Source organism: Eurosta solidaginis, chromosome 2, assembly GCF_040869045.1.
Source record: "Eurosta solidaginis isolate ZX-2024a chromosome 2, ASM4086904v1, whole genome shotgun sequence".
NCBI classification, from domain to species: Eukaryota; Metazoa; Arthropoda; class Insecta; order Diptera; family Tephritidae; genus Eurosta; species Eurosta solidaginis.
The window spans coordinates 236,371,305-236,386,277 of NC_090320.1; the positions used below are offsets into that span (position 1 = coordinate 236,371,305).

Consider the following 14,973-nt stretch of genomic DNA (forward strand, 5'->3'; position numbering starts at 1 on the left):
CGTCATGATATAAAAGTCGTGCTTGGCGACTTTAACGCCAGGGTGGGCAAAGAAGGTGTTTTTGGCCCTACAGTCGGAAAGTTCAGCCTACACAATGAAACTTCTCCTAACGGACTGAGGCTGATTGACTTTGCCGGTGCTCGAAACATGGTCATATCAAGCACGAGGTTCATGCATAAAAAGATACATCAAGCTACATGGCTGTCTCCTGATCGAAATACTCGCAATCAGATCGATCACGTTGTGATAGACGGACGGCATGCCTCCAGTGTTTTAGATGTGCGAACGATCCGAGGACCTAACATCGATTCGGACCATTATCTCGTTGCAGCCAAAATACGCACCCGCCTCAACGCGGCTAAAAACAAGGAACAAAAAACACAAGGAAAGCTAGACGTCGAAAAGCTTCAATCACAACAGACTGCCAATGATTTCGCAACTCGACTCTCACACCTGCTCTCTGAGGGCACAACTCATCCTGAAGGAATACAGGAGCAGTGGGAGCATATCTCCAAAGCACTTCATACTGCCGCCGAGGAAAAAATTGGTTACCGGCGGCCACGAAAAAACAACTGGTATGATGAAGAATGCCGCGTTGCAACCGAAAGAAAAGACGCTGCCTACAGGGCTACGTTAAAAGCGAGCGCGACAAGAGGAGTGTGTGAACGCTATCGTGAGTTGAAAAGGGAAGCGAGACGCCTTTTCAGGAAGAAAAAAGCAGAAGCAGAAAGACGTGAGTGCGAGGAGCTTGAGCTGCTAGCCACCAGGAATAACGCCCGAAAATTCTACCAAAAAATACGGCCACAGACGGAAGGTTTTAAGACCGGGGCAAACTCCTGTAGGAATGAAAACGGCGACCTTGTAACTGATGTCCAGAGAGTGCTTAGATTATGGAGGGAGCACTTCTCTGCTCTCCTAAATGGAGGCAGCAATTCACCGCGCAGAGATGAAGAACCCGATCCCGCAATCGATGATGATGGAATATATGTCCCCCCGCCCGATTATGACGAAGTTAGAATAGCAATAACCAGATTGAAAAACAACAAGGCCGTCGGCGCTGATGGATTGCCTGCGGAGCTATTCAAGTTCGGCGGCGAGGAGTTGGTAAGGCGCATGCAGCAGCTTCTTAGCAAAATATGGGCGGACGAAAGCATGCCCGACGGTTGGAATCTAAGTGTTCTTTGCCCAGTCCACAAGAAGGGGGATACTGCAAAATGCACCAACTATCGTGGAATCAGCCTTCTTAATATCGCATATAAGGTCCTTTCAAGTGTATTGTGCGAAAGATTGAAGCCCACCGTGAACCGGCTGATTGGACCTTATCAGTGCGGCTTCAGACCTGGTAAATCTACCATCGACCAGATTTTCACAATGCGCCAAATCTTGGAAAAAACCCGTGAAAAGAGAATCGACACACATCACCTCTTCGTCGACTTTAAAGCCGCCTTCGACAGCACGAAAAGGAGCTGCCTATATGCCGCTATGTCTGAATTTGGTTTCCCCGCAGAACTTATACGGCTGTGCAAAATGACGTTGAGCAACACCATCAGCTCAGTCAGAATTGGGAAGGACCTCTCCGAGCCGTTCGAAACTAAACGAGGTTTCAGACAGGGTGCTCGTGCGATTTCTTTAATTTGATGCTGGAGAAAATTATACTAGCTGCAGAACTTAACCGCACTGGAACAATATACTATAAAAGCGTGCAATTACTGGCATATGCTGATGACATTGATATCATCGGCCTAAACACCCGCGCTGTTAGTTCTGCTTACTCCAAGCTGGAAAAAGAAGCGGTAAAGATGGGTTTGATGGTGAATGAGGACAAAACGAAGTACCTGCTGTCATCGAGCAAAGAGTCAGCGCATATGCGCCTTGGCAACCACGCTACTGTTGGCAGCCATAATTTCGAAATAGTAAAAGACTTCGTTTATTTGGGAACCAGCATCAACACTAGCAACAACATCAGCACTGAAATCCAGCGAAGAATCAATCTTGCCAATAAATGCTACTTTGGACTAGGTAGGCAATTGAAAAGTAAAGTCCTCTCTCGGCGAACGAAAATCATACTCTACAAGTCACTTATCGTACCCGTCCTGCTATATGGGGCAGAAGCATGGACCATGACAACAGCAGATGAAGCGGCTTTGGGAGTGTTCGAGAGAAAAGTTCTTCGAAAGATTTATGGACCTCTACGCGTTGGCGATGGCGAGTACCGAAGAAGATTTAATGATGAGCTGTACGAGCTATACGCAGACATCAACATAGTCCAGCGAATTAAAACGCAGCGGCTGCGCTGGCTAGGCCATGTTATGCGAATGAAAGATGATGCTCCGGCCAAGAAAGTGTTTCTATCGGAACCCGCCTATGGAAGCAGAGGTAGAGGGCGGCCCCCACTCCGTTGGAAGGACCAGGTGGAAAACGATTTAAACTCCCTTGGTGTGACCAATTGGCGCCGGTTGGCGGAGCGAAGGAGCGACTGGCGCGCCTTGTTGGACGGCCATAACCGTTTAGACGGTTAAGCGCCAATTAAGTAAGTAAGTAACGGTGACGTAGATATAACTACTTAGAGAATCGTTGGGTAGCAACGATAAAGTTCCGAATGATCCCGATCTCAACCTTGGATAGCTCCTCGGGAGATCCAAGTGAGTCACGACCGAAATACTTTCGCCTAGTTCTGGCAAAAGCTGGGCAGTCAAGCATAAAGTGATTTGGTGATTCCACCTCATCATCCTCCATACAGCTGCAGCAGGATGGAGTTTCCAATATATTGAGACGTACCGCATGGATACCCATGGGACAGTGCCCTGTCAAAACCCCAATGACCATTGATAGGTGAGCCTTAGTGAACCCAATTACTTCAGCAGACCTCCTGCCATTCACTTTCGGCCAGAAAGATCTTGATATCCTACAAGACGTAGTGTCCGCCCAACGTTTGCTGAGCTGACTCGAGGCCCAGCTATGGAAGAGCAATCGACAGGTGGCTAGCGGAATCCCGAAATCCCTACAGCCATCTTCATCCGGTTCAGTTGTACCGATTCGGGCTAAGAGATCCGCTTGACAGTTACCCGGAATATCACTATGAAACCCGGGACCCAGATAATCTTAATTGTAAAATAATTCGATGCAATCGCAAGTGAGGTCAGGCACTCCCAGACCACCCTCGATCGCACTGTAGTTGAGCTCAAGGCCTTTATAGCCGCTTGGCTATCAGAGTAGATGTTAAATTCCCTAACCGTAGTAGCGCTGGATAGCATTTCATCCACCGCATCCTTAATCGCAGCAACTTCCGCTTGGAATACACTGCAGTGATCAGCCAACTTAAACTTGCGGCTTACATTTAGCTCTTGACAAAAGACCCCCCCGCCAACCTTTCCGTCCAACTTCGACCCATCCGTGAACAAGTTAACCGGTCCCATGCCGCAGATAATTCCTCTTCTCCACTCCTCCCTCGGGGGAATGACTGGGGTGAAGGTTGTATAGGGAGCGGCCACCGGCATGCAATAGTCCGTCCTGTCCGGGATAAAGTCGAAACTAGTAAGAAGGCTAGAGTGTCCGAAATCAGAAAGCATATAACCCATATCACGAAGCCTGACCAACGACCGGGCCGCGGCTGCCTTTCCCGCAATATCTACTGGATGTATATTCAGCATGACATTCAGTGCCAAGGTAGGTGTTGTTCTCATAGCGCCAATGATACCGATAAGCGCCGTCCGTTGCACTGACACTAGCATTTTGGAGGTGCTCGCCGTGTCCAGTGCTTTCCACCATACCAGCACCCCATATAGCAGAATCGGTTTGACCACCATCTCATAAAGCCAGTGTACTACTCCTGGCGAGAGCCCCCATCTCTTTCCGATAGCCCCCCTGCAGCAGTACAAGGCAACCGCGGCCTTCCTGGCCCTATCTTCCACATTGGGCCTCCAGGACAGCTTCTTGTCCAGAACAATTCCCAAATATTTAACCCTGTCAGTAAGTACCAACGGTACCCCTCCAATCGAAGGAGTTCTGAAGTCGGGTATCTTATATCTCCTTGTAAAAAGAACCAATTCTGTTTTTCCCGGGTTGACCGCCAATCCACATTATTCAGCCCACCTAGCCACAGTATCCAGGTATCCCTGCAGAACATCGCGCAGGGTGCCCAGAAATTTGCCCCTGACTAGGATAGCGAGGTCATCTGCATAGGCAACCACCCGACAACCATTGGCTTCCAGCTCCACAAGAAGCTCGTTGACTACCACAACCCAGAGCAGAGGAGATAGGACACCCCCCTGTGGCGTGCCCCTGCACACCTTCCTCCTTATTATGGCTCCTCCCCACTCCGTTGCGACAATTCTCCGCATAGAAGTTTGCTAATAAATTCAACCAGAGCCGCTTCGACTCCTAAACCCACCAGAGCTCTTTCGATTGCCCCCGGTAAGACATTGTTAAAAGCCGCCTCGATGTCTAGAAAGGCACCCAGAGCATACTCTTTATGTTCTAGAGACCCCTCTATTTGCTTTACAATCGAATGGAGAGCCGTTTCCGTCGATCTGCCTTTGGAGTACGCATGCTGTGAAGCCGACAGTAACCCCCCAGGTATCCTTTCTCGTAGGTACAGGTCACCTCAAACGTCTTAAGAAGAAACGACGAGAGACTGATTGGCCTGAAATCCTTAGGTGACACATGAGAGCTCCTGCCGGCCTTCGGAATGAAGATGACCCTAACCGTGTGCCACGACTTAGGGATATAGTTAAGCCTGAGGAAGTTAGTGTAGATGATGGCCAACCAGCGGCAGGAAATCCCTAAAGACCTTTGAAGTTGCGCAGGAATGGTCTGCATTACAAATATTGCATTAAAATCCACCAAAATCAACAAATAAAGACACGATAGTGTAATAAATTCTTGCGTGCAAGGAATACATTTTCAACTTTCTTAAGCTGGTTTTTATGTCCTTTTGGCAAAATTTATCAAGCTGCTTAGATTTAAGCAATTGCAAAATATATTTTTTTATTCATTGAAAGGCGGTTAAACGAAAAGTTTCAGGCGTTTCTTGGGCAGATCATGGTAAACACCCATAAATGTTTGCAACTGACAGCTTTAAATCGAGGGCTAGGGAAGAGACAGCAGGTGTGTGATAAGAAAACTCAAGATTGCGCATCTGGAGATTTTCAACGGAGAGAAACATGAAATATCCAGTGGCTGGCCAATATCATCTGCAATTAGAAAACATTATCAAAGACTCGTTTTGATGCAATAAAACTTGTTTGAACTTATTGAGTGCTACATCGAATATGTACTACAACTAGCCCGAGCCGTTTGTAAAATGAAGAATATTTGGATTTTCCAAAAGGGGGCTTCCGAAGAATCTTAAACGCTTTCTAGCTAGTGCCGGGCATTTGCACAGAAAATGCTCAACAGTCTCTTTTGCAGTAATGTCTTTACAACTCCTACAGTGGTTATTGTGCGGAATATCCATATTTTCCGCATGAGTGGCCTAAAGCCTAATGAACAGTGCATACCAGTGTTGACCCTAGATCTACACAGCAGACTCCTTGTCCTCCTTTCATTTTAGTCTGGCCATGTAGCTCTTGAAATTGCACAGCTTTTTCTGAGCTTTTTTCACGTGAAAATTCCGAATATCTTCTTAAGGCCCACGTGACAGCTTATCAACTATGTCAATACTTCGCATCCCCTATGTCCCGGAACCCAGACAATGAGTATAGCTACAGTGTCAGTTAACACAGTTGTAAGTTCCTTGCATGCCCCTACTAGCTTGAAGCTAGTGTATGGTGCAGCTAGCGCTTTATTGCTGCTTAGCTATCAGAAGAGATAGATACCAGTTATGCTCCGAAACTAGAGTGATTTGCCAGGACTTCTGCATGAAACACGCTACAGTATGACAACAGTTTGAATGGCGTAGATAGCTCTTGAGAATACCCACACGTGAGTCCATTTTGGAGCCATCGGTGTAGATTAGTATGCCTTTGTTAGCTGGAACCGTGCGCATCTTCCAATCATGCCTACTTGAAATTATAGTGTTAACACCGTCCTCAAACCGCAGTTTGCGAGGATACTAAGCTAATTTGGAATTCAAAGTTTCCGGTGGTAGTAAATTTAGGAGACCGCTATAGCTTTTCTGAGTATCCTTCGAGCACCAAGATTCTCTGAGTCTCAGTGCGGTTTGTGCCGACGTGCATATGAATGTCTAACCGATGCAGTCTTAAGATGGGGTCTCAAGGCGGCGGGGGGCAGGTACGGCTGGCTCCAGTTGCACCAACGCACGCACAAACGTGAGGAACACAGTGAGAGACCAACGATCTCCACCCAAAAATCTGAATTATTTAGCTACCCTACTCGGGAATCAGCTATGTGTCGGGCATTTGAAGATCTAAATTAAAACAAGCAACAATTAATTTTGGAATATCTAAAATAATATCATAACAAAGAATACGCTTTGACGTACAGCATAGGACAAACATCGTACCAGAGAAAAATCTGCCAAAATAATACCTATGAAAAATGATATATTATGTGACAACACCAACAACGTTAATAACAAATACAGCGCAACAAATGCAACATGACAACAATCAAAAATCAACCAACCGCAAAAAGGTGCGTGTGATGTGTGCCGTTAGCGAAATGGTTTGGTACAATAACCGCAACGGTATGTGCAAGGTGGCAGCATAAGACTAGCGGTACGATGAGACAATATCTTCCCTTATACACGCAACAACTACCACAAAATTAATGAAAACAAATAAAAACAAAAATAAAAAAAACTGGAATTTATAACAAAAATTTGATGGCACATAAAAAAATGCCAAGAGAAAAAAGCGCACGTGGAAACTACATATTGGCTTATAACGTAATTGTGGTAACTTTTCGACGCACACACATATGCCCTTAAACAGATAAAAATGCAATTGGCTTGCAACATTGTATGCAACGAGTTCCATGTCTCATTTAGGGTGTTTTAATGCGCGCAAGTACCCTAAAGTCTAAAAGTACAGAGGAGCGCAATTAACGGGTCCGCAGCAGTTATGGAAACCTTTGGAGCGGACTAATGGTAACACGTGCGTTGACACATTTTTGTTTGTGTATGTACGTAAACAAAGTGAAATACACTTGGGCAAAATCATGTATAACTTAATAAATAAGTATTAAGCTCTGCAACAAAATGGCGTCTAAAATTTTCCCGCTTCACGCCACATGGCAAGCAACGAAAATCTGGCTGAGAGTGTAGCCAACAGAACCACGAACCCTCTTCATGATAATGTAGCAAGCGCATAGTGGTCAATCACTACTACTTTGCTCTGTTGTTTCTTTCGTACATTATATTCTTATATTGTTTTGTGTTGTTTTTTTGCATTGCCTCTTATACTTTCCTACTTTCAACACATTTCCATTTTTCATAATTACTAATTATGCTCTATTTCATACACCTATTACACTTATTTTAGATGTGTGTGTCTATTTTAACTTATACTTACTTTCCTATGCGTTCTTGGATAAACAAAGTAAAAAGTGACGTAGTCGAATATGTTTAGCACGCGTAGTGGAAAAAATTTGACGAGTAGGCCATAGATTGACGTAGTCACTCTCATCCGCTAGCACAATTTGTATTCGCGTATTTCGCTTCTTTCTACTTAATATTTATTTAAGGCAAAGCAAAGAATATGCACCATCTGTCGATTTAGGTTATTTGAGAAATACATACCTGCTTATAGAAGTTTACTTTTGTGAGTCCGTAAAGGAGTGAACCAAAAATTTGCTCATTGTGTATGTTGTTTCCTGAATAAAAGGACTGATTTGGATTGAGCTCTTTAGCTAGAAACAAGTAAGGAAGGCTAAGTTCGGGTGTAATCGAACATTACATACTCAGCTGCCAAATTACAGCTTGCAAATCTTTTAAATTACCTTCTTTTAAAAGTGGGCGGTGCCACGCCCATTGTCCAAAATTTTACTAATTTTCTATTCTGCGTCATAAGGCCAACCCACCTACCAATTTTCATTGCTTTATACGTCTTTGGTAATGAATTATCGCACTTTTTGGTTTTTTTGCAATTTTCGATATCGAAAAAGTGGGCGTGATTATAGTCCGATTTCGTTCATTTTAAATAGCGATCATACCAAATTTCATTAAGATTCTACAAAATTAACTCATTTTATCGTGTTTACGGACATACGGACGGACGGACATGGCAAAATGAATTTCTTTTTTCGCCCAGATCATTTTGATATATAGAAGTCGTATATCTATCTCGATTAGTTTATGCCGTTGGGGTACCGTTATGCGAACAAAATTAATATACTCTGTGAGCTCTGCTCAGCTGAATAAAATAAACACATTTTATTGGATTGGTTTGGAACATACATCAAAGCAGAAGGGCGCAAATCCAGGAGCTATGGACAGATAGCGCTATACAAATCAGTTGCACTATTAAATAAACAAATGAAATGCTTCTCTTTCAATTTTCATCGTGCACCTTTTAATTTTTTCTACAATATGGTGGGAGCGGGACCTACATGTTTTATACCGACTCTAAACGGCATCTGCAAGGCATATGAATTTTCACTGGGAAGCTTTTCATGGCAAAAATATACGCAAACACTCGCCAAATCACTGCCGAGGGGCGACCCCGTTTAGAAAAATTTTTTTTTCATTGATTCTAAATTTTCGAGGTTGCTTTGACCGGGAGTTGAACCCACGATCTTCGGTGTTGTAGGCGGAGCACGCTACAACCACAAGCCGGTGGCCGCCAGTTGCACCATTTGCTCACAGCATATGTACTAGGATGGTTTTATCTCATAGGGTAAAAAAAAATGTCACACAGCATACATAAGTACAAAGTAGAGAGCGCAGTGAGCGTAAAATTCTCTTTGAAATTTGCTCATGTATTGACTGTTGAACGCTGTTGAAATGACCAGTCAGTTGTGTTAACAAAAAAATCAGTTAGATTGATTAGGAATCTGTCAATTTTACAGAATTTTGTTAACTTAAGAGCGACAACTTCTCTTCTGTTGAAATGACTAAACTAATTTGTTCGCTTGACAAAGAACTCGGTCGAATTAACCATAATTCGATCAATTTCACCGAATATCCGTTAACTCAAGAACAACAGAACCGATTTGTAGATTTTACTAGCACCATTTCTTTAAGTGTACATAGTACCCGTCCTGCCATATGGTGGAGAAGCATGGACCATGACAGCATAAGATGAAGTGGCTCTGGGAGTGTTCGAGAGAAAAGTTCTTCGAAAGATCTACGAACATCTATGCGTTGGCAACGGTGAGTACCGAAGAAGATTTAAGAAAGTATTTTTATATGAATCCGCCTATGAAAATAGAGGAGGAAGGCGGCCCCTTTAGGCTAGAAGAACCAGGTGGAAAACTATTTAAATTTCTTTGGTGTGACCTTCGCTCTGCTAACTGGCGCGGCTTGTTGGACGGCCATAACCGCTTAAGCGGTAAGTATTCTCTTTATTTTCAGTTTGTTTTTTATTTTCGTTTAGCTTTGATTGTTCACATTGTTCAAGATTTGTAAATTTGCACAGTTCATTTTTGCCAAGATTTAATTAAGTCTTTTGTTTTCTGCTTAGTATTAATATTTTTAGTGTTTTGTTGGAGGCCATAAGTATATTATTTTTCCATAGTTGCATATTTACCCCGTCATTTCGCTCACAACTTTTTTCACATTAGAAAGTGTTGTTCGAAATTTTTCATTTGACGTAAGTAAAACTTGTTTCACGTTTTATTTTTGCTGTTTGAGGTCTTCACCCTTTTCGAAAAATCACAATTTGCACGTAACAACATTGCACGTAAAAACTATGAAAAATGGTTAATGTTCGTGAGGAAAAAAACTGCTGTAATTACCTGTGACAATTTTGATTTTTTTCTTTGTTGTTTTTGAATTGTTTTATTTTGTGGTTTCGCTACTGTAACCACAATTGTCTGACCAAGAAATCAATGTGGTTGGTTTGCTGTTGTTTTATGTTTTTTTTTTACAATTCTTCTGCAGCATGTTCTGGTGTACACGACCAACGTGAAGTGGGTTTATATTACTAGAATTTCAGGTAATGTACTAAGATAATCACGTTTAACGGAGCTTTAATACATTTATTATACCGAAATGTTTTAATAACTAAAGAACTTGAAATATTTTACATACAGCCTGTTACTGTCACTACAAAGTGGTCCAGTTTTGACTTTCTAAAGTACACACATGGATTTACGGTTCTAGAAGTTGCCTCGTAACTTTCTAGTCTTCAAAGGCCATGTTCCAGCTATGCATCTGTTCATATTTACCTGCAAACAGAAGAAAAATAGAACATAAATAGGTAAAATAAATAAATTTTTTTAATTAACTAAACTTAATTCTATGATCCCGAAATTAACAGATCCTACAAGCGGCAAGATCACTGTAGTAGTTTCCAAGCGGAAGTATTAGCCGTAACCAAAGCAGTAGACACACTGGAAGGAAATAGCTTAAACTGCAGCCCTGTTAACATTTATATATCGACAGCCAAGCAGCACATACGGCAATAATCTCGCATAGCACAGGATCTAAAAGTATGTTAGAGTGTAAGCAGTCTCTGGAAAGAATCGGGGCAGGGAGAAGCATACATCTATATTGGGTCCCAAAGTATATGGGAATAGATGGGAATGAAAAATCAGATAAACCAGCCAAAAAGTGCGCAAACTTTGAAACTTGCTCCGTAGACGTCCCGATTAGATTGGGCGAGATTAAGAGAAGGCGAGAGGTACACATGATCGACCAAGCGGAAAAAGCGTGAGTTCAAGCGCGGGGCTGTAAAGTGTCGAGGATTATATGTAGGTCTTACAACCTTAGACCAACAAAGTTGTTTTTATCATAAAAAAGAGAAGGCTGTAGACTCATGATGGGTAGTCTGACCGGACACTGCCTTCTTGTTTCACATGCCTTTAAATTAGGCTTGGTCAGTGATAGCAGATGTAGGAAGTGCGGGTTTGCGGAGGACACGATCGAGCTCGTTCTGTGCTCGTGCCTTTCGCTTGCCAGGCTAATACTCCAGCTATTAGGAGTGATACAGCTGTCAGATCTAGAAACGGCAAATGGCATACGTCCTAGAAAGTTTCTAGTATTTACCAAGAGGACGGAGTTATAACATAGGTCGTGGTTTTTGATAGGGTTTTTCAGTTTGGTCGTTAAATACACTTCTGGCAACACTACGGCCTCATTCAATCTATGTGAGTTCTCATGGACCGGCCAGTTCAACCTAACCTAATGTGTATTAATCGCAAACATTTTTCTTGAATAATAGTAAAAATTAGTCGTAAAAATTACTCTTGATTAATCGTAAAGATTAATTGTAAAGATTATTGTTGATTAATCGCAAATTTTATTCTTAATTAATCCTAAAAATTAAACATTTCGTTGTTAAAGGGGAAAAGCTGTTACTTAATCAAAAAATGTTATTGATCTGATGAACTTGAGACTGCATTTTTCTCTTTCTGTTTCTGATGTTTCCCCAAAGTGGTTTCTCCAATGAGGGCGTGCCATTAAGGTTTAATCGTGAGCTAAGTAGCAACGCAAAATATTTTAATAAAGACTATTGCTACTACTACTACTACTACTACTACTACTACTACTACTACTACTACTATTATGCTACAAACTTCTGCGCGTGAAAGTTGCCTATTATTTCTCATTCTATTTAGTTCATTTAGTGACTCATTTTAACAAGGACTCTTGCCTGACAATTTGTTACAATCTAAGTCCTCAATACAATTCTGCGCCACGTATGCTTGTCCCTCCTCGAACTCCAAAATATTTTGATGTCACTTCTACCGGACTGTATGTAATATTTTTTCCAAATATGAGCCAAATCGGATATCATAGGTCCCTTTCTATTTATGTATGTATTATGGTTCCAAATATGGACCAAATCGGACCACAAATACGATTTTTTTAATATCTCGATCCTTGCGCCACCTAGCGGCGATTTTTTCTACAGGCCGCTTTCTATTCATGTATGTATTATGTGTTCCAAATATGAACCAAATCGGACCACAAATGCGATTTTTTTTAATATCTCGATCCTTGCGCCACCTATCGGCGATATATTTCGATCCATGCGTCACCTATCGGAGTTTTTTTTTCTTACTATTGCATTGTCATCGGGTTCTGAACTATATTACATGTTGCAAGCTTGTAGCTTATCGGGAAGTTACTTTTAAATTTCAATTACAAAATTCGTGCCGGCCAGCCAGAACAAGCCGGTTTTGGCATGTTCCATCCTCAGTGTCATTTGTGGTTCTGATCTGCCGATAGCGAGGTGGTTAGTATCCTGAAGTCACATTTGTACCTTAAGTCAGATTGATATTTTCCCAATCCCAATAGTTATAAATTCTCCATTTTTTCTTCAGTAATCTAAATTTTGGCGGCCACCGTGGTGTGATGGTAGCGTGCTCCGCCTATCACACCGTATGCCCTGGGTTCAACTCCCGGGCAAAGCAACATCAAAATTTTAGAAATAAGGTTTTTCAATTAGAAGAAAAGTTTTCTAAGCGGGGTCGCCCCTCGGTAGTGTCTGGCAAGCGCTCCGAGTGTATTTCTGCCATGAAAAGCTCTCAGTGAAAGCTCATCCGCCTTGCAGATGCCGTTCGGAGTCGGCATAAAACATGTAGGTCCCGTCCGGCCAATTTGTAGGGAAAAATCAAGAGGAGCACGACGCAAATTGGAAGAGAAGCTCGGCCTTAGATCTCTTCGGAGGTTATCGCGCCTTAGATTTATTTTTTATTTAATCTAAATTTTCTGACTTCTCGAGTAAAATGTTCGATTGTGAACATGCAATACCGCGCATCTACTGACGTCAAATAGCTCATGTAATGTTCAGATATGTATATGTACATAAATCACAACTGCTTATTCGTTGCATAAGCAAAAGTTTGCCCCAAAATTAAAATGAGTTATATATTTTCTGTAATAATAGTTTTTAACACAAAGTTGGCACACTCTCACAAGCATTTTTTTTTGGTCATTTCACATACTTAGGTCAAGTTCAAAGTTGTTTGAATGCAATATTTATAAACAAAAAATTCAAAATAAAAGTACCAAAAATAAAAAATAATCAAAAAGCCAAACATTTTATAAACTTTTCGAACAACACTGACAATCATACATTCACAGCTACTAAAACTAAAAAAAAAGGAATTGACTCGGCTCATAAGGAACATTAGCAAAACAATAATTTTCAAGATCATTCATCAATGAGCTACCAACGTTTGTGACGTCTGCCCCTGCTTGCTAGCGTTGGGCCGATCAGTCTCAAAAATTTAAATAAACATTGGGCATATGAAATATAGCGACAAGTCAGCTGGCAGCTGGAAGAGTTGCAGATTCATATAGCAAAAGCATTAATTAAATAATTTAAACCAAATAAATGAAAATTTAAACGAATATGTTTATTTATCAAAAAAGATTTTTAATTAATTATTGTGAAATATTTTCGCGAGTAAGGGGAAAGTGATATGAAAAATTAAAAGATTAACATAAAGCAAGTGGCAAATGTTTTTGTTGACGGTAAATTATTCAAATGCTATTCTAATTTCGTAGGAAATAGGTTAAAATCCTTCGGCTGTTTGAAGAGTTGCTTGAAGTTCAGAGAAAATCAATATCAAAATACTATACATAAAGGATTTTCAACTAGAAAACGGTTTCCCTAGGAGGTGTTGCGGTAATGTTTTGGCACGCCCTCCGAGTGTATTTATACCATGGAAAGGCTTCTCAGCGCACATTAATCTACATTGCGGGTTCCGCTCGAAGTCGACATAAAATATGTTCGTCCCGTCCCGCCAGTTTAAAGTAGCACGACGCAATATCGGAATAGAAACTCGGCTTAAATCTCCTCGAAGGTATAATTCAGTTTCTGGGATTCCAAAATTTGTTACTCGTCCTTTAACTACTCGTAAGTAGATTTTATCAGTATTTAGGTAATCAGAAATACATATCACAATAGAGGAGACTACATAGAAAACGCTTGAGTTTGATATACTATCCCAAGGTAATATGTTAACAGTTTATCTTTTAATGAAGTGCTAATAATATTTGTAGCACTAGCAACTCTTTACCTACATAAATACCGCATACACCCTAAACAAATACAAATACTGCAGCACATCGCAAATAGACTTATTCATGGAGAAATACGCAGAACAATGCTATCTAAAGAATTTACGACAACCAAAACAATAAAAAAAGAACAACAGTGAACGAGTTAACTCAGGAATTCGCTTGTCAAATAGTTAAAGTGATCAATAGGTTTTCGTTACGTTTCAAGTTCTGAGTGCTAAATGATTCACTCAACAGCGTAGAAAAGTTTAAATCTAAGGCGCCTTTTGTCTGAGGTACAATGTACGCATTCCTAACAACAAACAACAACAATATAAAATTGATTATACAATACTAGCATACCTGATGAACGTTGTTTTGCTCTAACTTTGGTCTATCTGCATAACTTTTAAGAAGTTTTTACCACTTACTCTCCCTCCCCCTCTCCCCCCTTTCCTCATATTTTTATTCACTACTCCCTCTGATCGATGTTGCATACTTTTCTGCGCACTTCATACTGTTTTAGATATTTTTAGGGATGGAGCTTTAAGGGTCACTTAATGGTGACTTAACCATAACCAGATAAACAGCTAATCGAACCAACCTTATGGAAATCAATGTAATCGATTAATGGTGCCATACCATAACGCTTAAGCCATAACCATACCATAGCCAACTAATTGGTTTTTGGTTTGTCGCCATATCGATAACCTAAAAATATTTAAGTTGGAGAATTTATTAACTTTTTGTAGATCTTATTTATTGTTTTGAATACATTTTGACTAAGAGACTTATTTTTTGTGGTATATGTTTGTAATTTTTTGCGTTTTCTTCATTGTTATGAAATTTTCAAGATTTTTAGGTTAAGGCACGAATAACTGATGCCAATTTGATATGGATAA

At 41.1% G+C, this 14,973-nt stretch overlaps 1 protein-coding gene across 13 annotated transcripts in view; it reads right to left on the reverse strand.

Moving 5' to 3' along the window:
- S (EGF receptor activation regulator Star) overlaps positions 1 to 14,973 on the reverse strand; it is a 199,166-nt gene that overhangs the window by 128,488 nt on the left and 55,705 nt on the right. For 2 of the 13 annotated variants that reach the window (XM_067767321.1, XM_067767316.1), the window contains one exon: positions 9,856 to 10,287. The exons of the other annotated variants lie outside the window; for them this stretch is intronic. The gene's annotated coding sequence lies outside the window, so the exon portion shown is untranslated. The remainder of the gene's footprint in view (positions 1 to 9,855; positions 10,288 to 14,973) is intronic. 13 annotated transcript variants of the gene reach the window in all.